Source organism: Pleurodeles waltl, chromosome 11 (genome assembly GCF_031143425.1).
Source record: "Pleurodeles waltl isolate 20211129_DDA chromosome 11, aPleWal1.hap1.20221129, whole genome shotgun sequence".
NCBI classification, from domain to species: Eukaryota; Metazoa; Chordata; class Amphibia; order Caudata; family Salamandridae; genus Pleurodeles; species Pleurodeles waltl.
The window spans coordinates 480,582,420-480,607,227 of record NC_090450.1 but is presented as its reverse complement, the minus strand read 5'-3'; positions in this window follow the sequence as shown (position 1 = coordinate 480,607,227).

Sequence of the window (24,808 nt, the reverse complement as noted above, 5' to 3'; positions counted from 1 at the left end):
ATCTTAGAGTGTACCCTCAGTGAGAGGATAGGAAATATACACAAGATATATATACACAATAGCAAAAATATGCAGTATAGTCTTAGAAAACAGTGCAAACAATGTATAGTTACAATAGGATGCAATGGGGAAACATAGGGATAGGGGCAACACAAACCATATACTCCAAAAGTGGAATGCGAACCACGAATGGACCCCAAACCTATGTGACCTTGTAGAGGGTCGCTGGGACTATTAGAAAATAGTGAGAGTTAGAAAAATAACCCTCCCCAAGACCCTGAAAAGTGAGTGCAAAGTGCACTAAAGTTCCCCTAAGGACAAAGAAATCGTGTTAGAGGAATAATGCAGGAAAGACACAAACCAACAATGCAACAACTGTGGATTTCCAATCTAGGGTACCTGTGGAACAAGGGGACCAAGTCCAAAAGTCACAAGCAAGTCGGAGATGGGCAGATGCCCAGGAAATGCCAGCTGAGGGTGCAAAGAAGCTTCTACTGGACAGAAGAAGCTGAGGTTTCTGCAGGAACGAAAAGGGCAAGAGACTTCCCCTTTGGTGGACGGATCCCTCTCGCCGTGAAGAGTCGTGCAGAAGTATTTTCCCGCCGAAAGAACGCCAACAAGCCTTGCTAGCTGCAAATCGTGTGGTTAGCGTTTTTGGACGCTGCTGTGGCCCTGGAGGGACCAGGAGGTCGCAAATTGAACCAGGAGAGAGAGGGGACGTCGTGCAAGACAAGGAGCCCTCTCAGCAGCAGGTAACACCCAGAGAAGTGCCAGAAACAGGCACTACAAGGATGCGTGAAACGGTGCTCACCCGAAGTCGCACAAATAAGTCCCACGTCGCCGGAGAACAACTTAGGAGGTCGTGCAATGCAGGTTAGAGTGCCGTAGACCCAGGCTGGACTGTGCACAAAGGATTTCCGCCGGAAGTGCACGGAGGCCGGAGTAGCTGCAAAAGTCACGGTTCCCAGCAATGCAATCTAGCGAGGTGAGGCAAGAACTTACCTCCACCAAACTTGGACTGAAGAGTCACTGGACTGTGGGGGCCACTTGGACAGAGTTGCTGGATTCGAGGGACCTCGCTCGTCGTGCTGAGAGGAGACCCAAGGGACCGGTAATGCAGCTTTTTGGTGCCTGCGGTTGCAGGGGGAAGATTCCGTCGACCCACGGGAGATTTCTTCGGAGCTTCTAGTGCAGAGAGGAGGCAGACTACCCCCACAGCATGCACCACCAGGAAAACAGTCGAGAAGGCGGCAGGATCAGCGTTACAGAGTTGCAGTAGTCATCTTTGCTACTTTGTTGCAGTGTTGCAGGCTTCCAGCGTGGTCAGCAGTCGATTCCTTGGCAGAAGGTGAAGAGAGAGATTCAGAGGAACTCGGATGAGCTCTTGCATTCGTTATCTAAAGTTTCCCCAGAGACAGAGACCCTAAATAGCCAGAAAAGAGGGTTTGGCTACCTAGGAGAGAGGATAGGCTACTAACACCTGAAGGAGCCTATCAGAAGGAGTCTCTGACGTCACCTGGTGGCACTGGCCACTCAGAGCAGTCCAGTGTGCCAGCAGCACCTCTGTTTCCAAGATGGCAGAGGTCTGGAGCACACTGGAGGAGCTCTGGACACCTCCCAGGGGAGGTGCAGGTCAGGGGAGTGGTCACTCCCCTTTCCTTTGTCCAGTTTCGCGCCAGAGCAGGGCTAAGGGGTCCCCTGAACCGGTGTAGACTGGCTTATGCAGAATTGGGCACATCTGTGCCCAACAAAGCATTTCCAGAGGCTGGGGGAGGCTACTCCTCCCCTGCCTTCACACCATTTTCCAAAGGGAGAGGGTGTCACACCCTCTCTCAGAGGAAGTTCTTTGTTCTGCCATCCTGGGCCAGGCCTGGCTGGACCCCAGGAGGGCAGATGCCTGTCTGAGGGGTTGGCAGCAGCAGCAGCTGCAGTGAAACCCCAGGAAGGGCAGTTTGGCAGTACCAGGGTCTGTGCTACAGACCACTGGGATCATGGGATTGTGCCAACTACGCCAGGATGGCATAGAGGGGGCAATTCCATGATCATAGACATGTTACATGGCCATATTCGGAGTTACCATTGTGAAGCTACATATAGGTAGTGACCTATATGTAGTGCACGCGTGTAATGGTGTCCCCGCACTCACAAAGTTCAGGGAATTGGCTCTGAACAATGTGGGGGCACCTTGGCTAGTGCCAGGGTACCCTCACACTAAGTAACTTTGCACCTAACCTTTACCAGGTAAAGGTTATACATATAGGTGACTTATAAGTTACTTAAGTGCAGTGTAAAATGGCTGTGAAATAACGTGGACGTTATTTCACTCAGGCTGCAGTGGCAGGCCTGTGTAAGAATTGTCATTGCTCCCTATGGGTGGCAAAAGAAATGCTGCAGCCCATAGGGATCTCCTGGAACCCTAATACCCTGGGTACCTCAGTACCATATACTAGGGAATTATAAGGGTGTTCCAGTAAGCCAATGTAAATTGGTAAAAATAGTCACTAGCCTGTTAGTGACAATTTGGAAAGAAATGAGAGAGCATAACCACTGAGGTTCTGATTAGCAGGGCCTCAGTGAGACAGTTAGTCACTACACAGGTAACACATTCAGGCACACTTATGAGCACTGGGGCCCTGGGTTACCAGGGTCCCAGTGACACATACAACTAAAACAACATATATACAGTGAAAAATGGGGGTAACATGCCAGGCAAGATGGTACTTTCCTACAGATGCTACATTCTACTGATAATGCTTTAGCATTGCCACAAGATCACTCTGACTGTGACCATTTTTTTAAGATTCAGCCTGTCCTTGATCACTTTGTAGATTGTTTTTCGGAGATCTATGTTCCAGGGAAAGAAATAGCAGTTGACAAGTCTTTGTCCCTGTTCATGGGCCATTTTGTTTTTATGCAGTACATTCCTAGCAAGAGGGCATGTTATGGAACTAAGATGTATATGCTGTCTGAGAGTAAGAGTGGATACATCTTTAATTTCAGGGTGTACACTGGTAGGGATTCAAGTGTTGATCCCCCTGGTTGTCTGTACACTTTTGGAGTTAGCGAGAAGATTGTGTGGGAACCTGGTAGAAGAATTTTTAGCAAAGGTCACCATTTAGATGTAGACAACTTCTACAATGGTTCACAATCATTCAGGGATTTGGTCAAAGTAGACATTGTTGTTTGTGGCACAATCCGCTCTATCCGTAAATGTTACTAAAGAGAGCTTGCTTGTAAAAGACCTGTGAACGGATAGTTCACTGATTTGCTTAGTGATGAACTTCTAGCTGTGAAATTTGCAGCCCGAATGAAGGTGTACATGCTGCCTACCATTCATGAAGAAATACTTCACGTGTGGTTGTTTGGGGTCAGGTAGCTGAAGTATGCAAACCTGTGTGCATTTTACACTATATTAGGCACATGAGTGGTATTGATAGAGTAGATCAGAGGTTGGAACCCTACACTGCTGTTTGTGAGGCTCACGTTTGGTATAGGAAGTTGCCTATCCATCTTTTCGACTTAGCAATCTTTAATGGTTTTGTAGTATTTAAGAACTGTTCTCCAGAGTCCAATATGACATTTCTTCAATTTCAGACATTTGTGAAAGGCAGCCTTGTTGTAGTGGCAAAGGCAAAAGTTCCTAGAGTTGGAGTGGTGCAGGATATAACTAGATTGAAAGAAAGCCACTTTCCTCGTCACATTCCTCCCATGCCAAAAAAAGACTTCCCCTGTATCAGATTTGGAGTCTGTATGAGAAAAGATGCATGGAAGGAGAGACGTATATATTGCCCGACTGTCTTTCTAAAGCGGGGCGGTGTGTGCCCCCCTGTTTGAGAATGTACCGCACCCAAAATAATTTTTGGGAGCTACTGTGAACATAAAAGTAAACTGTCTGACCTATATAGTTGTATATCATTTGTTCAGTTTCACAGTTGCATTAGTGTCATGTGTTTAGTTAGAGCTTTTGTTTGTTTTTTCCTTTTTGCGATAGTGTGTGCATGGAGTGGCGCTTGGCCGGTAGTGTGTGTGGACTGGTGCTTGGCTGATGGTGTGCGTGGAGTGGCGCTTGGCTAGCGGTGTACTTGGACTTGGGTGTGGCTGGTGGTGTGTGTGAGCTGGAGCTTGGCTGGCAGTGTGTGATTAGTGACTTGCTGCTGGTCATTATACACGCTGTTAGCCAAGCCCCAGTCCACACTCACATCGAGCTGGTGTGATTGCTGTGACAGGCATGTGGGTGTATGAAAGTGATGGACCCTTGAATGGCGCTGTCTGTTGATGTGAGTTTTGTAATGTGCTGGGCCCGCGGCTGGTGGCGTGAATGGTCTTGTGTTTGTCATGTATGAAAGATGTGTGACTGGACTGTAAAGAGGTTGGTGGCTTGACGCAGCTTTGCAGCTCACAAGCTGTGAGTCATTGGTTCAGTTTTTTGATCTTTCAATTATAAACAGTGCATTTCATTTTTGTGAAATCTCTTGTTAACAAAATGTTATGTATTAAACCATCTCTCACCCTCATGCCAAATCCAATCAGTATGTGTGTGTACTTGATGAATATAAGGTTGTGCAGTAATAATTGTCTTTTCTGCCTTTCTATGCCAGGGTGTACATTGTCCCTACATTGTGTCTTGTCTCTTGTATATATAGTAATGTACTGGGCCTCAGGCTATCAGTGTGAATGGTCTTGTGTGTGTCAAGTATGAAAGGAGTGTGAATGACCTGCAAAGAGGTTGGTGCCTTGTTGATGCAGTTGTGAGTCACTGGTTCAGTTGTTTTACTTTTAAATTATTAATGGTGCATTTAATTTTTGTATAATATCTTGTTAACAATTTTTTTCTATTGAACTATCACTCACCTTCATGCCAAATCCAACCAGTATCTATGTTCAAAAATAATGGTGGGTAGCCACAAGAAATTCTTATTGTTCTTACCCTCTCAGTGAGGAATTCAACTCACAAAAAACCCTGCTCCACTATAATCAGGCCTTGAAGCACACCCCTGACAAATGCTAGGTGTCTGCAGTGGGACCTAAATGATGAAGCATGCCAATAACTAGGTTGGTGGATGAGGGGTCTTTTTAACAAAACCTAATATGTGTTTTTCACAATTTGACTGTTTGGGACATTACAGAAGCAAGAGACTAGATAGCGTGCTTACTTCTTGTCTAAAGAAAATCTACCAACTCTAGATATGATCGAAAACTCGACATCCAGGTCTGTACAGGGTGGTGTGTCTCTTGTGGATCCCAACAAGTTTCCTTACCCACAATCTCCTGCAAACCTTAAAATGTGACTAAAATCACACATTTTCCTTGCATATCTGTGCCATATTCTCCAGAAACCAAATAATTAATACCACCCAGCATACCCTTTGGTCTCCTGATAAAAATGATACCTCACTTGTGTGGATACCGAAAGCAGAGTAAGTATGAAAATATATTTAAAAAACTGCACCTATGAACACGCTTTGGTGCCTCCTCAATCGCTACACGTTATTGGCCCTTCGCTGTTACAGGCACTTGGCCCACTCACACAAGTGATATATCATTTTTATTCAGAGACCGAGGGGAACACTGAGTGGTAGAAAATTTGTGACGCCCTTCAGATTCCATAATTTTCCATCACAGAAATGTGTTTTGTAGACAAATTGTGAGGTTTGCAAGGAATTCTGGGTAGAAAACTTTGGCACTAGCCACACAAGTCACCCCATCTTGTATTCCCATAGCTATCTAGTTTTCAGAAAGGCACAGGTTTGCAAGGTTTCCATAGGTGCCGGCTGAGCCAGAGCCCAAAACCCACAGCTAGTCACATTGCATAAAAACGTCATTTTTCAGTGGAAGAATGTAATGTGTCCAACTTGCGTTTTAGGGAGTTTCCTGTTCTTATCGGGAGACTTAGGGGAATGCTGGGTGGTTGGAAGTTTGTAGCTCCCCTCAGATCTCAGAACTTTACATCACAGAAATGTGAGGAAAATTAGTTTTTAGTTAAAGTTTGAGATTTGCAAATCATTCTGAGTAGACAAATGTGGTAAAAGCCATACAAGCCACCCCATCCTGGATTTCCCTAGGTGTCTAGCTTTAAAAAAAGTACACGTTTTCTCTGTTGCCCATGGTGCAGGCTGAGCTAGGTCCCAAAATCCACAGCTAGGAGCATTTTAAAAAACTGTCAGTTGTGATGTGCCCATGTTGTGTTACCAGTTGCAGCAACTAGAGACCTCATTTCTAACATTGGTGGCCAGCAGTGAGGATTGGACTTGTGTTTGTACTTTACATACAGTGATTGGTGTACACTACTTCCATATCACAGACCATAACACCCCAACATACTGGTTTGATTTTCCTCTTTTTGCAACTTTTGAGTTTGACTCATAATCATGTCGCAATCTGGAGAGCCATCAGTTGGAGCTGCAGAGCTTGTGTTTGGGCAGGATAGGTTGGTGAGGTATTCAGTGCTTCAGCTCAAAAAGTTCTGCAAGGAGCTCAAATGGCCTCACTAAAAATGAGGAGCTGCAAAAGGTGATGAGGGCCTGGTTGGCAGCGAAGGAGGCTGATGAGTAGAGGGAGAGGAGCAGAACCTGCATGGTGATTTTATAGAGAATCAGGATCTTCCTGGGAGGGAGTCACATTCCATGGCAAGCAGCAGTGTTTCTACAAACTATCCGACCTTAAAGGAGCTGTAGGACCTGCAAGAGTCTAGGGAGCCCTGAATGGAGCTGGAGAAGCTCAGGCTGAAGCATGAGAGGGAGCTCTAGTTGGAACTAGCCAGGCTCAAATGTGAGGCAAGAGAAGAAAATGCATTTAGTTAAAGAGCTGAGCTTGAAGGAGCTGGATATAAAAAGCATATCCAGTAAAGATGGTGGCAGCAGTTCTACAGTGTGGTCTGAGTGAAAGGTACATATACCCAAGGATGTGGTGAAGGAGTTTTTTTGTGGGTGGTGACATGCAGCAGTGGTTCAGAGGTTATGAGGTGTCATTGAGAATGAACAGAGTCTCTGATAGAGAGTGGGGGGGCAGGCCTGTGAAAGTACTTCTCAGTGGAAGCGAGGGACAACTTGCTGGCATTAGATCCAGAGAATTAGATGAGGTACCCGGTCATGAAAGAAGCCCTGACCAGAAGGTAGGGTCTCACCTCAGAAATGTACTGGGCATAATTTAGGGAGAGTGCTAAACTTGGCTCTCAAACTTGGGTGGGGTGTGTTGATTCTTTCTGCAGAGCACTGGTTGACTACGTGAAGGGCAGTGAGGTAACAGACTACTTAGGGTTGTACAATTTGACTGCAAGGGAACACTTGTCTATTCATTGTTTCCAGAGCTGTGCCAGCACCTGATTGACAGCAAGCTTATTGACCTCAGGAAGCTTGCCAAGGAGGTGGACCACTGGCTCAGCACCAGGGCCCAAAAGAAGTTGTATGTGGGAGACTCAGCCAAGGATGGGTAGGGTCCCCAATAGAAGAAGCAGGGAGGGGCAATGATAAAAGGACCCAAACCTGTTCCCATGTAAGGATTTCCAACCCCCTGTCAAGAGAAATGCCTGTAGGGAAGGGACCCCTCAAGTGTTTTTGCTGCAATCAGGAAGGGCATTTGAGGGGGAGGTCCAAGTGCCCCAAGCAGGCACAGCCTACCACCGGTGGGCAGACACTAGTTTTGGTGAGTGTATCGCTTGGGGAGGAATTGGCCCCAGTTAGTGGTGAAGAACCAGCTGAGTTGACCTTAGTCTCCATGGGTGAGGGTGAGTTGGTCTAGAGAACCCTCATGCCTAACAACACTAAAAAGTACAGGCCGTGGGTGACCATCAATGGTAGGCGGTGGAGGCTCTGAGTGACACATGGGCAAGTATGACAACTGTAAACTGTCATCTGGTGTCTAATGAGCAGGTAATCCCTAATGCGATCCATCAGGTTGTAGCAGTAGACAACAGTGAGTGCCATGGTTTGGTAGCTCAGGTTCCCTTTGAATGGGGGGCCTCAGGTTCCTTGAGTTTAGTTGTGAGTCCATCCATGCCTGTTGTCCATCTACTAGGGAACAACAGGAGCATACTGCCTGGAAGGAAGTGGAGCTCAGGTCGCACTTGGAGATGTTAGGATTGCCAGAGTGGGTGTGCATGACCAGATGGTCCATGGCCACCAGAAAGGGTGAGTAGAAGGACCTGGAGCCTGAAGCAGTGGACCAGATGCCTTCCAGGTGGGGAGAGGTGCATGGCAAACCTGATCCTGAGATTCCCATGGTCAAGGAGGAATCTGAACCTGAGAGGGGCACACCATGACCTACAGGAGAAGAAGTGGCTGAACTGGGGGACCTACCTGCGATGACCCATTGGCAGTGGAAAGGAGGCCCCACCAGGGAGGAGTTCTGTGGAGTGCAGAAAGCATTCTTCTCTCTTGAGGAACTTCAGAAACAGGACAAGGGCCAGGCAGCTGGTGACTCATCTGGATTTCACCTGCTTTACTGGGAGAATGATCTCCTGTATAGCGAGCCCAAGGTTGCTGAACCAGGAGCAGTCCATGTGCTGGTGGTACCCCAGTGTTTCAGAGCCTTCCTACTGGGTCTGGCTCAATATATGCAATTGGAAGGTTATTTGGGTCAGGACCAGACCTTAAACATGCTTGCCACTCACTTTTATTGACCCCAAAAGAGGAAAAACTCAGATGTGTTCTGCAGGACCTGTCAAATCTGGGAAGAGGTGCAAGCCTCCCCTGCAACTATTTCTGTTGTGACCATCCCTTTTCAGCTGGTGGGCATTGACATTGTGGGGTCTCTGGATCCCAAGACAGCCTTGGGCAACAGGTTTATCCTGGTCTTCGTAGACCACACCACCCTGTACCTGGAAGCTATTCCTCTGAGGACAGTGACTGCACCCACAGTGGCCAGGGCACTTATGGGGATCTTTATCTATGTGGCCTTCCCCAAGGAGGTGATAGGTGACCAAGGTACCAATTATTGGTTGTTGTACATGAAAGCCATGTGAAGGGCGTGTGGTGTTACCTACAAGTTAACCATGAATTAGCACCCTCAAAGTAATGGGTATCTCGAAAGGTTCAACTGTACCCTGAAGGGCATGATTATAGGTCTCTCCAAACCAATGAGGCATAACTTTGACGTCCTTTTACCTATCTTGTGGTTTCCCTACAGGGAGGTACCGCAAAAGAGGGTTGACTTCTGCCTTTTTGAACTTTTATATGGGCACTGTTAGAAATTGGGTCTCTAGTTGGCAGAGGTATACACCATTGTCCAAGTAGGGATCACAATCCTAGTCAGGGAAAGTCACTACACAACCTAAATTATCCTGCTGTCTGTTAACTTAGAAGGCAATGTGTAAAGTATTTTTGAAATGACTTATACAGTAACACATAGTCCACAACCGTTTTCGGGAAAATAGATAATATTTATCTGAATCAAATAAGACAAAAATGACAAAATCTATTAGGCACAAGCCAAGATATTACTTTTTTAAGGGTTTAAATGAGTCTTAATCCTAAAGAATCTATGCTTGTATCCGTGTAACACACAGTACCTGAGATGCGACAAAAATAACTACACAAGGGGGCCACAGAGGAGGAGATGCATTGAAAAATAAGGTACTGTGTCAGATTTTCTGGTGTGGCACAGATGATGCGTTGTTCCTTTCCACGCTGCATGGTGATTCATCGACTTCCACGAGGACATCCTTACTTCCTCACTGCGATGGGGAGATATTTTGACAGCCAGAGATGATGCGTTGAAAATCCTTGGCGTGCTGGTAAGAAGGAACAGGCGTTGTTTTGATCCGGTAGGTGATGCAGCATTTCTTCAGCCGCCGAGCAGGCGCAGCAACGATTTCAGCAGACGTTGCATTGGGATTACTATGCACAGGGATTTGCTTCTCTATATTGAAGTCTTTGTGGTCTTGAGACTTCAGAACAGGAGGCAAGCTCAATCTAAGCCCTTGGAGAGCACTTGTGGGGAAGGCTGAGTACTTCCAGCAGAGTCAGGGGCCAGCAGGCAGCAGGGCAACAAGTAGGTCAGCAGTCCTTCCAACAAAGCTGTCCAGCTGAGTCCTTTGGGCAACCAGCCTGTCCCTCTGATAGAGTCCAGTTGCAGATCCAGAAGCATCTGATGTGATGGGGTCAGAAACCCAGACTAAGGGGGTCATTACAACCTCGGCAGTCTTTTTACAAGACCGCCGAGGGACAGCCGTGCGGAAGACCGCCAGTAGTGGCGGTTTGCCGCTCGGCGTATTATAACTGTTGGAGGCTCTCCGTCCTTTTTCAGATGGAGAGCCGCCAACAGCCATACTGCCGGGCGGCGGGGAAGTGGAGGTTGCTCCACCGCCACGCCAACAGAACACCGCCCAGCGAATCACGTCCTGTGATTCGGCACGGCGGTGTTCTGTTGGTGGTGTTGTGTCGGCGGAGCAGACCCCATGGCTCCCGTCCCCTCCCGGAGAATCGACGGACCAGGTAAGTTGATCGTCCGTTAGGGGAGGGGGGTGGCAGGGTGTTGTGTGTTGTGTGCGTGCATGGGGGTGTGTGTCTGAGTATGTAGAGGGGGTGTGTGAGTGCATGTATGCTTGTGGGGGTGATGCGTGTTTGGGAATGAGTACGTGTATGTCTGTGGGTATGTCTGTATGGATGTGTGCGTGTATGTTTGAATGTGGGTGTGCGTGTCTGACTGTGTGTGTGGATGTTGGCATGTATGTCGGTGTGTGTGCGTGTGTGTGTCGATGGTGCCTGCATGCGTGTCGGGTGTGTGTGAGTTATGTGAAGTTGGGGGTCGGGTGGGGAGGGGGGCCCTGCCACCTTTGGGGGGTGGCAGAGGTGGTGGGGGGTGTAGGGGAGGGAGTCGGGGTGGGGGTGAGGGGTGCGGGAGACCCCTATCAGTGCCAGGGAAGGAATTCCCTGGCACTGATAGTGCTTACCGCCATGTATTTCATGGCGGTTCAAACCGCTGGAAATCCATGGCGGTAAGCCGGGTCAAAATACCGCCGGCGGTATAGTGACGGCCGCCAGGCTGGAGACCCAGGTCTCCAGCCCGGCGGGCGGAACGGAGAACCGGCGGATGACCATGGCGGTAACCGCCATGGTCATAATTCCACAAGGTAAGACCGCCAGCCTGTTGGCGGTCTTACCGCCGGTTCCCCGACTTCCACCAGGTTCATAATTACCCCCTATATACCCAAAAGTGCCTTTGAAGTGGGGGAAACTTCAAAAAGTGATTTGTAATTGTAATTTATTTATCAGTGTGTTCAGTTAGTTAAAACCATTACAGAATCGGTATGTGGCTCAAAAGTACAGTACAGTACAAGGATCAGTTTTAGGTTAAAATATTCAGCTGGATTGCGGAGAGTTACAAAGTTGCTTGCAGACTACTTGTGCACACATGTCCTGCTCATTCAGCCTCTTGGAGTTGATGCCCTAGTTTGTCCAGAAATTTTACCAGCCTGCAGCTGAACTGCACATCGACCCTTTTTGAGTCAAGCCAGAATCGCTGGTCTGCACCTGCGCAGCCCTCTTTGAAGCCAAACAGTCCTTTGAAGCTTTTTAGGGTCCATCGTAGTGCTTTTGCAGAGACATATCCGGTGCATCAGTGTTTCCAGAGCCATCCCGCAGAGTCTACAGGTGTCCATCATAATACCTTGTGTCCACCTGGGGAGATGGGCGTATGATGGAAGGCAGCCCATTCAGTATTTTGTAAAAGCTGCTTTAGTCCGTGGGTTGACTGCTGCCCCAAGGTAGGATTGTGGGACAGGAGTATAATATGATGACAAGATAGGCCAAGCGTGACTTCGTTTCGATAAGACTTATTCGTCCAGTTGCTGCGAGAGAGACTTGACTCTTGGTTTCGTCACAGCTTTGACAAACTGGAGCGAACTGAGTTGAGGCAGTTAGTCTACCAGGTCCAATGCCATCCGAGAAGCCTTGAGATAAAGACAAAAAGGAGAGTTGGAGTCCTCAGCCCTTTCGGCCCAGATAAGGGAACTTAAAGAGCCTTTCCTTGCTGCCTTCAGTTTGTAGCTTAGGTCAATAAATGCCCATTTCCTTGCTAGATACTGTCTGGCCAGGGCAAATTGTAGGCAGACCCGGGCCTGTGAAGCACAATTTGGTAAGATGAGCAGCCTCTTAAAAAGCTTGACGGTCATTTTGTCCAGGTGCTCTTCACCGCTGCCCCTCAAAGCTTTGCTGCCATATGTGATTGTTGGAATTAATTTGGCTTGGGTGACCTTTAATAGCTGCAGGTAGGTTGAAGAGCCAGTTGTTTTATTAATGCGGTTAAATGCAAATGTGAGCGAGATTGATTTCTGGCTTAAGCATTCCAGCTGGGGTTTAAAGGAGCAGTTGCATTCAAAAAGAACCCCTAGGTATTTATACTTGCGCACTGTTTAAATTTTGTTTTTGCCCAAATACCATTGGTGCCATGGCCTCGCAGTCATCCCAAAGGGCATGATATTTGATTTGCCCAAGTTAATCAGAACAGCATTTTCTTTGCAAAATTCAGCTGTTGCATTGAGTAGCCTTTGCAGACCTATTCTGGTACTGCTAAAAAGAATAAGATCATCGGCGTACATAAAGCATGCTATAGCAGTTTTCCCCAACCTTAGTGGGTGCGAGTTCACCTTGTCCAGTCCAACTGGTAAATGGGCCAAAAAAAAGATTGAAAAGAAGAGGTGCAAGCACACATCCTTGGCGCAGTCTCTGAGAGGTAGGAAATTTCCTGGAGAAGTGAGTCCCGTCACCCAATTTAACCCTCACCCAAGTATCTATGTGGAGAAGGGCTATTGCTTTCAACAGGTGGACCGGAATGCCCAATTTCGCAAGCTTAGACGATAATTTACCTCAGTTTACTTGATCAAACATTGCTTTAAGGTCTATGAAGGAAAGGAAGAAGGATTTCTTGGCACGCTGACATTGGTTGAATAGTAGTGCTAGGGCTATAAGATTAGCAGTCATGCCTACCCCTTTAGAAAACCCGGTTTGGTTGAATGGGATCAAGTTATTGGCAGCAGCCCAGGTTTCTAGCTCCTCTAAGAGAATTCCTGCAAAGATTGTGGACTCAACATCTAAAAGTGCAATTAGTCAGTAGTTTGCTGGGTCGTTAGTCATGCTTGCGGAATGATGTTAGTGGCGAGTATGCAGTTGCAAAGTGCTGAGAGGTGTTTTTCCCAAAAGTCTGGATCCTCTTTGTACAAGGTGGTAGGGATACCATTAGGTCCTGGTGCTCCCTTGCGTCAACACTTAGGCCCTCATTATAACATTGGCGGTGAAAACTGCCTACCGCCGCTGGGACAGCCGCCAAAATACCATTGTTGAGGCTACCAGCCGTCTGCCATATTATCAAGGATGGCGGAATTCCCGCTGTGGCCATGGCAGCGGATGGCGGTAAGGTGGCGCTGCTGCCAACAGCAGCGCCACACCAGTAGACCACCGCAGACCATATCATGACACATGATACGGCCTGGTGGTGTTCTGCTGGCGGACACTGGTGCTGGCAGCAGCGCCCCGTCACACCTCCTGCCGGAGGACCCCCCTGAAATCAGGTAAGTTGGGTTCTCTGACAGGGGAAGGGGGTGGGCGGTGTTGTGTGTGTGTGTGTGTGGGTGTGGGTGTTGGGGTATGTTTGTGTGTGCGTGAATGCGGGGGGGTGTTGCGTGCTGTATGTGTGTGCGTGTGAAGATGTGTGAGTGTGTGTATCTTGTGTTATGTGAATGTGTGTGTGCTTGTATGTATATAAGCGTGTTTGGATGTGTGTGTGAATGTATGTATGCATGCGTGGGTGCATGTGGGTATGAGTGTGTGTATGAGTGTGTATGATGGTGCGTGAAGGTGCGTGTATGTTGGGGGGTTGGACTGGAGTGGGGACTGGAGGGACACCTGGGGAGGGGGCGGGGAAGACCCCATCAGTGACAGGGAAGGAATTCCCTGTCACTGATAGTGCCTTCCGCCATGGTTTTTGTGGCACTAAGGAAGCAACGAAAACCATGGTGGTAGGTGGGGTGGGGCTAGTGACGGCCGCCTGGCTGGAGACTGAAGTCAGGAGTTTCCCTGCTAGCCCGGCTGCCTTGTCTCTTCAAAGAGTGGTTTTGAAGTGCATAGGTCCCCTTTCAACCAAGCCCTGTCTGCCATGAGCCCTGTGGGGGGTAGTCATTTTTTGTGAGGGCAGTCCACTGGTCTTTGAAATGTAAGCGAGAACCCTTCTATCCTTCCTGCCCAGCTAAACCCATGCAGATTGTTAGACCTGGCATCCTTGGTGTGATGTCCCCTGTCTTTTTTACCTCTGCTACCCATGTTTTGACTGTGGGCTGGACTCAGTTGTTGCTGTTTTTTGGTACTCTGGGCACTTTACCACTGCTGACCAGTGTTAAAGTGCATGTGCTCCCTGTGTAAAATGTATGTGTAATTGGCTTTTCAATGATTGTCACATTTGATTTACTTATAAGTCCCTAGTAAAGTGCACTAGAGGTGTCCAGGGCCTATAAGTCAAATGCTCCTAGTCGGCCTGCAGCACTGGTTGTGCTACCCATATGAATAGCCCTGTAAACATTGCTCTGAACTGCCACTGCAGTATCTGTATGTACAGTTTTAGCCTACCAATTTGACCTGGCAAGTGTACCCACCTGCCAAGCCCAAACCTTCCCTTTTGATACATGTAAGGCACCCCTAATGTAGGCCCCAGGTAGCCCCATGGGCAGGGTGCAGTGTATGTTAAAGGTGGGACATATACTGATGTATTTTACATGTCCTAACAGTGAAATACTGCCAAATATGGTTTTCACTGTTGCAAGGCCTATCTCTCTCATAGATTAACATGGTGACTGTCTTTAAATATCCTTAAAGTGCAGTTTCCCCTTAATAGCAGATATAAGTCTAGAGTTTGGGGTCTCTGAATTCACAATTTAACTGTACACCTTTTGGTAAAGTTGGTTTTTAAATTGTCAGTTTGAAAATGCTACTTAGTGGGCATTTTCTTGCTAAAACCATTCTGTGACTCTGTCTGCTTGCTAGCATAATTTCTAAAAGTGGCATTTCTGAAATAGAAAACGCAAAATCCAACTTCAACTGTAAGTAATATTTCTTACTACCATTCCAACCACACCAAATATGACAAGTCTACTCCACTCAGATCAGAATTTACTGCTTAAAAGTATATAAGGGAATTTCCGATGCTAGCATGTGAGATGAGGAGACTTGACAGTAGTGAAAAGTGACTTTCTGAGTTTTTCACTACTATGAAATGTAAAACTTATAAGTACATGTCCTGCCTTTTACCTACATAGAACCCTGCCCAATGGATTACCTAGGGCCTACCTAAGAAAAGGGGAATTTAAGGTTTGGTAAGTAATTTTAAATGTTAAGTGGAAGTGGCAGTAAAACTGAACACATAGGCCTCGCAATGGCAGGGCTGTGTCACGGCTAAGGGGATACTTATGTCGGTGGCACAATCAGTGCTGCAGGACCACTAGTAGCATTTAATTTACAGGCCCTGGGCACATCTAGTGCACATTACTAGGTCTTTATAGGTAAATGAAATATGCCAATTGGGTATGAGCCATGTTTTGGGGAGAGAGCACAAGTACTTTAGCACTGGTCAGCAGTGGTAAAGTACATAGAGTCCTAAAAAAAGCAAAAATTAGATCAGAAAAATAGAGGGAGGTTGACAAAAAGTTGAGGGAAGACAACCCTAAGGTTGTCAGGTCTAACAGGCACCCTGTGAGAGGGTCTCTCAGTTTGGTGAAGGAGGGCTGGGAGCAAGCTCCAAAGAAGCAACCCCAGGATGTATTCAGTAACATGCTGGCCTTCAGCAACCAGACAACCTGCTTCCAGAAACTCACTCAGGAAAATATGGAAGCCATGAAACTTTGGTACGGCCAGAATACCACTCTGGTTGAATTTCAGCCTGGCCAGAAGGTGTGGGTGATGGCCTCTGCAGACCCCTGTGCTCTCCAAGACCATTGACCTGGGCCTTTTGAGGTGAAGGAGCGCAAAAGTAATGTCACCTACCTAGTGGACATGCAGAATCCTACGAACCCTTTGAGGTTCCTGCATGTGAACCACCTTAAGCTACACTTAGAGAGGTCTGAGTTGACCATGCTTTTGGTCATGGATGATGGGATGGAAGAATAAAGTAAACCTCTCCCGACCTCCTGTCTTCCAAAGAGTAGGATGGATCAGTGGAGGGTGTGAACCTCTCCCCAACTCTGACCCTATAACAGCAGAAGGACTGTCTCCAGTTACTGAGACAGTTCACCTCTATGCTCTCCCTCATCCCTGGAGACACCAACTGGTGTACCCATGATATTGATACTGGGGACAGCCTGCCTGTTAAGCACAAGTCTTACAGGCTGACTGACAGAGTGAGGAACAGCATCAAAGAGGAGGTTTCTAAGATGCTGGAGTTAGGGGTGATTGAGCACTCCAACAGACCTTGGTCCAGCCTAGTGGTTCTGGTCCCCAAGGCTGCTCCACCCATTGTCACACTTGAACTGAGGTTCTGTGTTGACTACTGAGGGCTCAATGCCATCACCAGGGGTGACGCACACCCCATCCCCCAAGCTGATGAACTCATTGACCAGTTAAGAGCTGCCAAGTTTCTCAGCATGTTTGATCTAACCCCTGGGTACTGGCAGATTGCCTTGACTGAGGGGGCCAAGGAAAGGTTAGCATTCTCTATGCCAGAGGGGCATTACCAGTTCTGTATTATGCCCTTTTGGTTGAAGAATACCCCTGCAAATTCCAGAGGCTGGTCAAGCAGGTCCTGACTGGGTTAGAGAACTTCAGTGCCAACAACTTAGAAGACATTGCTGTCTTTATCACCAGCTGGAAGGACCACTTGCACCACCTCCAGGAAATGTTGAGGGCCCTGCAGAGTGCAGGCCTCACTATCAAAGCCAGTAAGTGCCAGATAGGGTACGGGTCTGTGGTATATTTGGGACACCAGGTAGAGAGCGGCTAGGTGGTGGCCCTGCAAGTCAAGGTTAACACCATTCTGGCTTTTTGATCTGCCAAGACACAGACAGATGTGAGAGCCTTTTAGGTCTCACCCGATACTACAGTAGATTTTTCAAGGGGGTGGCACCATTGTTGCCCCCTTGATAGAGCTGACTTGCAGTAAGCAGCCCCATCAGGTGATCTGGACAGAGACATGCAGACCACTTTTGACACTCTGAAGGAGGCCATGTGTACAACACCTATGTTCAAGGCTCCTGACTTTTCCAAGCAATTTGTGGTATAGACAGATGCCTAAGATTATGGCATGGGAGCTGTGCTTTCAGAGCTAAATGAAGAGGGCCTAGATCAATCTGTAGCCTTCATTAGTAGGAGGTTACTTCCCAGGAAACAGAGGTGCACCACAATAGAAAGGGAAGCTTTGGTTGTGATCCCTGCACTGAAGAAGCTAAGACCCTACTTGTTTAGGACTCATTTCCGGGTTCAGACAGACCACAGGCCCCTCAGATGGTTAATGAGGATGAGGGTGAAAATCCTAAACTTTTGAGGTGGTCCATCTAGCTACAGGGAATGGACTTCGTGGTGGAACACTACCCTAGAACAGAACACAACAATGCTGATGGTCTTTCCAGGTTCTTCAACCTTAGTGATGAGAACTCCCAAGAGGTTGGGCAGTTCACCCCACTTTCAGATGGGGGGGACACATTAGGCCTCCCAGCTCTTGGTGTGATTTCCCCTGTCTTTTTGCTTCAGCGTCCTGTTTGTGATCCTGTGCTGAATTTCATTTTTGCTGTCTTCAGGACCCTGGGAACTTTGCCACTGCTACCAGTGCTAAAGTGCAAGTGCTGTCTGTCTAAATTGTATTGGTGATTGGTTTGTCCATAATTGGCATATTTGATGTACTTGTAAGTCTCTAGTACAGTGCACCATGTGTGCCCAGGACCTGTGAAACAAATGGACCTGCAACATTGATTGTGCCACCCACATGAGTATCTCTGTAAACATGGCTCAGGCATGCCACTGCAGTGTCCATGTGGGCAGTGTTAAATTGCCATTTCAACCTGGCAAGTGCACCCACTTTCTAGGGCCAACACTTTTCTATTACTACTTGTAAGTCACCTCTAAGGTAGGCCCAAGGCAACCCCATGGGCAGGGTGCAGTGTATTTAAAATGTAGGGCATGTACCTGTGTGGTTTACATGTCCTGATAGAAAAATACTGCTACATTTGTTTTTTACTTTTGCAAGACCTATCGCTCGCATAGGGTAACATGGGATTGTCTTGAAATATCTTTTAAGTGTAATTCCCCATTGGGAGCTGATAGAGATTTGTAGTTTGGGGTTTCTGAAATCACAGTTCAAAATACATCTTTTGATAAAGTCGGTTTTTGAACTGTAAGTTTGAAAATGCCACTTTTAGAAGGTGGATATTTTATTGCTTAACCATTCTGTGACTCTGCCTGACTGTGGAATACATGTCTGGGTCAGGATGACAGTTAGGCTGGTTGTGAATTCACTCTAGACCGTCACACAAAGGGAGCTGAAGTGTGCCCTGCATATCCTGCTAGGTCCTCCTCAGCTAGAGTGATGGGATAAACTGACACTTGCACCTTAATAGGACTGTGCCTATCCTTACACAAAGCAGTCTCCAACCCCCTGGAGTGCGCCTGGGGCCATCGCAGGAAAAGCAGGATCTTGTGCACTACAAAGGCTTTCCTTTGAAGTTATCCTACTGTAAGTATGGGACATCAGACCCCACAAAGTTGGAACACTTCTGGACTGAGGACATTCTAATGGGAAGAAGAGCTGGATGCTGTAGGAGGAACTTCCACTCGCCTTTTGCTTTGCTGTGCTGGTCTGCTGCTTGCTGCATCTGTCCTGGGAGTGAAAGCACTGGACTTTTCTTTCTACGTACTGCTTTCCAAGGCTCTTCAAGGGCTTGAACTAAGCTTGCCTTCTGTTAAGAAGTCTCAGGGAAATCAACGATTTAATCTGCCAGTACCTGGGATCTTCTGCTGAGAGTCCTGACTTGCCAAGCGGTGCCAACTCCAGTCCTTGGGCCCATGGAAGTGTAAGTTGGTGACCTGAAGGAGAAAATCCATGCATCAACCTGGGGCGGATGAAAAATCGATGCAGCTTCTGTCCCTTGGCTGGAGAATCAATGCAGCAACTGATTCACTGCGGTTCCATCAACACAGCACGTCTGGATTTTGCATTACTTGCCCCTAGGGTGTCAATTTCTCATCGACCCCACACCCCAGTAAGGAACTGAGTCTGAGAGTCCAAAGTTCAACGCATCGCCTTTCCAGTGAGGAAAGAATCAATGCATCACCTCCCCTGCCAGTAAGGGAGCAATGCATCACCTCTCCTGCGAGGAAAGAATCAACCCATCACCTCCCCTGCCCAGTAAGGAACCAATGCATCACTTTGCTTTTTGGTGCCACACCTCCCTTGTGTCCTGCATCATCTTTGTTTTTGACGCATCCCAGGTACTTTGTGCTAAAAAGATACAACCAATAATTCTTATGGATAAAGACTAATTTAAACCTTTAAAAAGTGATATCTTTACTTGTGTATGTTTGATTTTTGTCATTTGGTCTTGTTTTACTAGGATTAATATTGACTGTTTTTCTAAACTGGTGTGGAGTGCGTTTGTGGTGTTTTCACTGTGTTACTGTGTGTGTGTTTATAAACACTTTACACATTGCCTCTGATATAAACCTAACTGTTCGTTCCAATCTACCAAGAGGGTGAGAAGGGGTTATTTTATGTGTGAGGCTTCTTTGCCATGATTAGAGTGAGGGTCCCTACTTGGACAGGGAGCAAAACACTGCCATCTAGAGGCCCCATTTCTAAAAATACCTATTTTTCACTCTTTATATATTTCCAAATGAATTGCTGTATACCTGGTACACAAAGACGACCCATTGCAAGGTGCAGCTCATTTATTTGCTCTGGGTACCTCAGGTTCTTGAGAAACCTAAACGCCCTATATATCCTTACAACCTGAAGAGTCCAGCGGATGTAACACTATATTACTTTTGAAAATCTGTCATAGTTATAAAAAGTTACAGATCAAAATGTAGATGGAAATTGCAGTTTTTTTCAACTCAATTTCAATATTTTTTTCAAATTCAACTGTTACTTTCTCTAAAAAACCTTTGAAGGATCTACACAATTGACCACTTGCTGATTTCAGAATGTTATCTACTTTTATGAAATGTATTCCCCTCTGGGATCCTCCCTAATTGGAAGGAGGTTCAAAGCACACAATAGAAAAAATGGGCTCTGTACCAGAAAAGTGGCAAAACTGTGTTTAAAAAAATGTTTTTCCAGATTCTAGTCTGCCTGTTACTGCAAGCTGGGAAAATGGTGATTTTAGCACTACAAACTCTTCATTGATGACATTTGCAGGGAAAAAGCAAATTCTTCTGCAGCACTTTTTTTCCAATTTTCGCCCCCAAAAAACTAAATTTAGCTGTACTTTGGCCACTTTCTCAGTCCCCTCCAGGGGAATCCACAAACCCTTGACACATTTTGAATTCTTAGGATGTTAGAAAAAAAGGATGCAAATTTGGCTTGGATACCTTATGTGGGCAAAAATATAGGGGGCCGGAGTGTGAACTATCTCAAATAGCCAAAAAAGGCTTTCCACAGAGAAGAAAAGGCCTTGCAGCGAAGGGGTTAATACCTTACAGGCAATACCAGCTGATGCCATTGATCTCACTAAAGATGCAGTATTGGCAGGCTTTCCCCACACTATCCCCTGTCTATGACCTCCCATAAAAATAACTATCAATGAATTTCAGTAAAATTCTAAATGGTGATGGACATGTACAGTACACTCTGATAGGAGTCCTCTCTCACTAATGATTAATTAGATCTTCCCACATAAAACTGGTTGAAAAGGCGGTTCCAAATAATAACTGTTGGTGAACATGCTCATAATACAATATCAGTTAGTAGGGAGTTCACACACTAATAAGGATGATGAAGGGCAGCCACAACGATGGAATTGGATGAACGGAAATCATTCACTTATTTGAGACTTCCAAAGGCTGTTGAATGGCTAGCTACATAATAATGGGTCATCGAAGCTTGCACACAATACTTCTCTCATGGGGTTAGATGAGCTGCACATTATGCCATGATGAAGAGCTTGCAAACATCATCATGTTTGTGTTCTCCAGACAACTTTGCATGATGAAGACAATTCTGATGAACAGTAAGCTCTAACATAATTCTAATTGATGAGTGATCCTTATAAAATATTTAGCTATAAGTGATTTTGTGCATAGTACTGGATGATGTATGGCTCCAACACTGTAACCATCTCATATAGGGCAGACTTACAAGGCCCTAGCCCCTATTGGAGCCACACTATTGTCATTTATTTTACAATAATGTGGCATTAAGGAGGCCATTCTCTTTGCCATTTTTACAAAGTGGGGTAATGCTAGCATTGCGCCACTTTGGAACCCCTTGTGACACATTATACTTGCACAAAGGGGTTGCTTCCACGCAGGGAGGCCGCAAAAAACGGCACAGTGTAATCTACAAGATCGTAGCCTATGGACCTCTCTAGGGCTTTGCTGCACTGGATCTATAATTTATGGAGCTAATCCAGCAAAGCGCCACAATAGGATAAATTATGATGCAAATGTGGAAACAAGCGCCATGGTGCACCGCATTGTAAATACGGCGCACACATGTTGTAGTAAGGAGGGTGCGGGGGTGTAAGAAAAGTGGCACATCAAAGCTGATGCACCACTTTCTTGTAAATCTAGCCCTTGGTAACTGATACGGGGCTCAGTGCTATGATGGTTGTTGAAGGCCCTGACAAAACAGTGGTTAATAGGCGGGTGCCACACTACAGTTTTTGACGAGGACCTGTCACAGAAATATGGTTAATCAGAGATCACATAATTCTGGCTGATGGCTGGTTCCCATGCAAAAACAAGATGCTGTAGGCAGGAGCATTTAAGGGCCCCAAATACATTCTATCATCCATGTTTCTGCTTCCCAATGAAGCTAAATTCCCACAGTGAAATTTTTAATACTGTTATCAGGCTGGAAATTGTTGTTTATAAAGCCTAAAGTAATTGTAAACAAAACACCAACACAGTTCTAAAAGAAACAAAGAGCTCATGTATGGAGCAATTAATGCTTCATCTCAAGAATCACATATGACAGTGCTATGGCTTATCTACTCCCGCTCATTGATAAATTTGTAAAATAAAAATTGTGGGCCTTAAAATTATGATTTAGTATATAGTTTCTTTAAGTCGGGGATTTACTAGTGCAGATACCAATATATACAACAATATACCTAGGGGTGGCTTTGGGTTCGTCCCTTTCAACCATCACATTTCTTGGACCAGCTTTTTTCAGCCACTGACTTGTGACTTCGTCAACTGCGTCTTGGTTCAGTCCAGAGACGTATGTATCTCACCTAATGCTACTAGCTGTTTGAGTGTATTTTTCCACATCCACTTAAGTTCTTGCACAGATCGTAATGAGGGAGCACTTTACAAACCACTCCTGCTGGATTCCTCTTGAGTGTCTTGTTCTAATGTGCTAAGGCTGCATGCATTAACACATTAACCACAGACCCCAGAATGCTTTTTTTCTATTATGTTATAAAGGAGTGAATATCTGAAAATACGTGAATAATTATTTCTTTAACACGCTGTCATCAAAATCAGTGGCTCAACATATATTGAAAGTACCTTGAATGCAGATTTAAAATACATCCTGTTGGAAATTGGGTTTCTATTTGACAGAAGTATGCACCCTGATCAAGCATGACCCACAATCCATTTGAGGATAAGTGTCAGGCAAACCCTAAATTAACTTGTACTCATCCTCTGGTAGCTTGGTAAAGAGCAATCAGGCTTAACGTGAAGTAAAATACTTGTGCAACATTTCAAACAGTAAAACAGTGAAAGCATCACATAAAAAGTCCAAACAAATTTAGAAAAATAGAGCAGATTTTAATAAATAATACAAGACCAAAATGACAATAAAACTATAGGTAGAATTTAAGTTATGCATTTTTAAAGATAAAACTGTAACATAGAGCAAAGAAGCAAGAAGCACCAATCTGAGATATCTAGTCATGCCGGACTTGTGACAAAGTCAGAAGTTCAGGCTGACCATGATGGAGCGCAGGCCGAATACAGGGATCCAGTGAGTCCGACTGAACAAAAGTGCCTTTATCCTGATTGTGTTGACCGCAAAGGTGCTGGGTGCAGCAGAAGGGATGCGCCAGTGTCAATCCCAGCAGCAGAGGAGATGCATTGATTTTCCCAACACAGTAGAGTAGATGCATTGATTTTCTTCTTGCAGAAGCAACGATGCAGAAGTTCTGACATGCGACGGGTCGGGACGTGATTGGTGGGGATCTGTTCCTGCTACAGCAAGGATGTGTTGAGCCTCGCAGAAAAGGCAATGCAACAGTTCAGACCAACGCAACGGAAGAGATGTACCAGTTCCGATCCTCACAAATGGAGTGATGCACCAATTCTGATCTCCGCAGCGACAGTGATGTGTTGGGCTGATGGAGGATGCGTTGACTCTGCTGGAGCAAACACCTCAGGCTCACCTCCAAGGATCCAGGACTGGGGTGGCACCACTTGGCAGGACAGGCTCACAGCTTGAGTCTGAGGGGGAATTTGCACAAGCCCTGTGCACCATTGGTGCATCACGTTTTGTGATGCACCAGAGGCGCATAGGGCAGACCCGTATATAAAAGGCCACACAAGGCCAATTTGTGTGGTTTTTCATGGCCTTCTAAATATGGTGTAAGGCAACACAGCACAAGTTGATGCGTTGCCTTACACTGCATCAGGGAAGCATACCATGGGCATTGCAGTGGGTTTTCCCACGCAAGACACATGGGCTTTGATGCATTCCCAGATTTACAAGAATCTATAAACTTGGGAATGAGTCAAAATTGTACCCTTCACCAGGGCAGGCCCAACAAGGAGAAATATCATTAATTCTCATTAAAGAGGAAAATGTCTCTCTGGATTGCTTTTGTGCCGAAAGGTGTCCCTTCCCACACAAAAACAATCCTGCTGACAGCACAGACACCCTTGTACCATGGTGTAAGGGTGCCTGTGTTGGCACTAGGCAGCAATTTGTGTGCCAGGCAGGGACAAAGGTAAGAAATTCATTGTATCCTGTAAATACAGTGCATTTCTGCCCTCTCCCTGTGGTGCAGTGCAGCAATGCAAGGTCACTTGCTGAGCTGCTCTGCGCCACAAGGCTTGTTAATATGCCCCCATGTGCAGAAGTAGATGGATTGGAAGTCTTTTATGTCCCTGAGACTTCAGAGCACGAGACCAGTCAGCTGGTCCTTGCAGTCGCTCTGGGCTGAAATGATGCAGGTCCAGAGGAGTATTTATAAGTCCCTTGTGCTGCTGGTGTGTCATTTTTTGTGACGCACCAGCGGTGCTGAGTGCAGACCCGAATCTACAAGGAGACACAAAGCCACTTTGTGAGTCTTTTAATGACCTTCGAGATACTGCGTAAGGCAATGCTGCAAGTTGCGCAAGTTGTTGCTTTTCCTTACACTGCGTTAGGGAGACATTCCATGAGCGTTACAGTGGGTTTTCCCATGCAAAACCCATGCATGTTGACTCCCAGATTTACAAGAATCTGTAAACCTGGGAATGTGTCACAACTATACGCTTCCCCAGGGCAGGCACAACAAAGGGAAATATATTTATTTCTCCTTGTTGTTTCCTCTGCATTCTTCACCATGCATAGAAAGAGGAATATGCCTCTCAGAATTGTTTTTGTGCAGGAAGGTGCCCCTTCCTGCACAAAAACAACCCTGCAAACAACGCAGACACCTCTTAGCAAAAACAACTTGCAGCCCCTCCCTATGTCAATT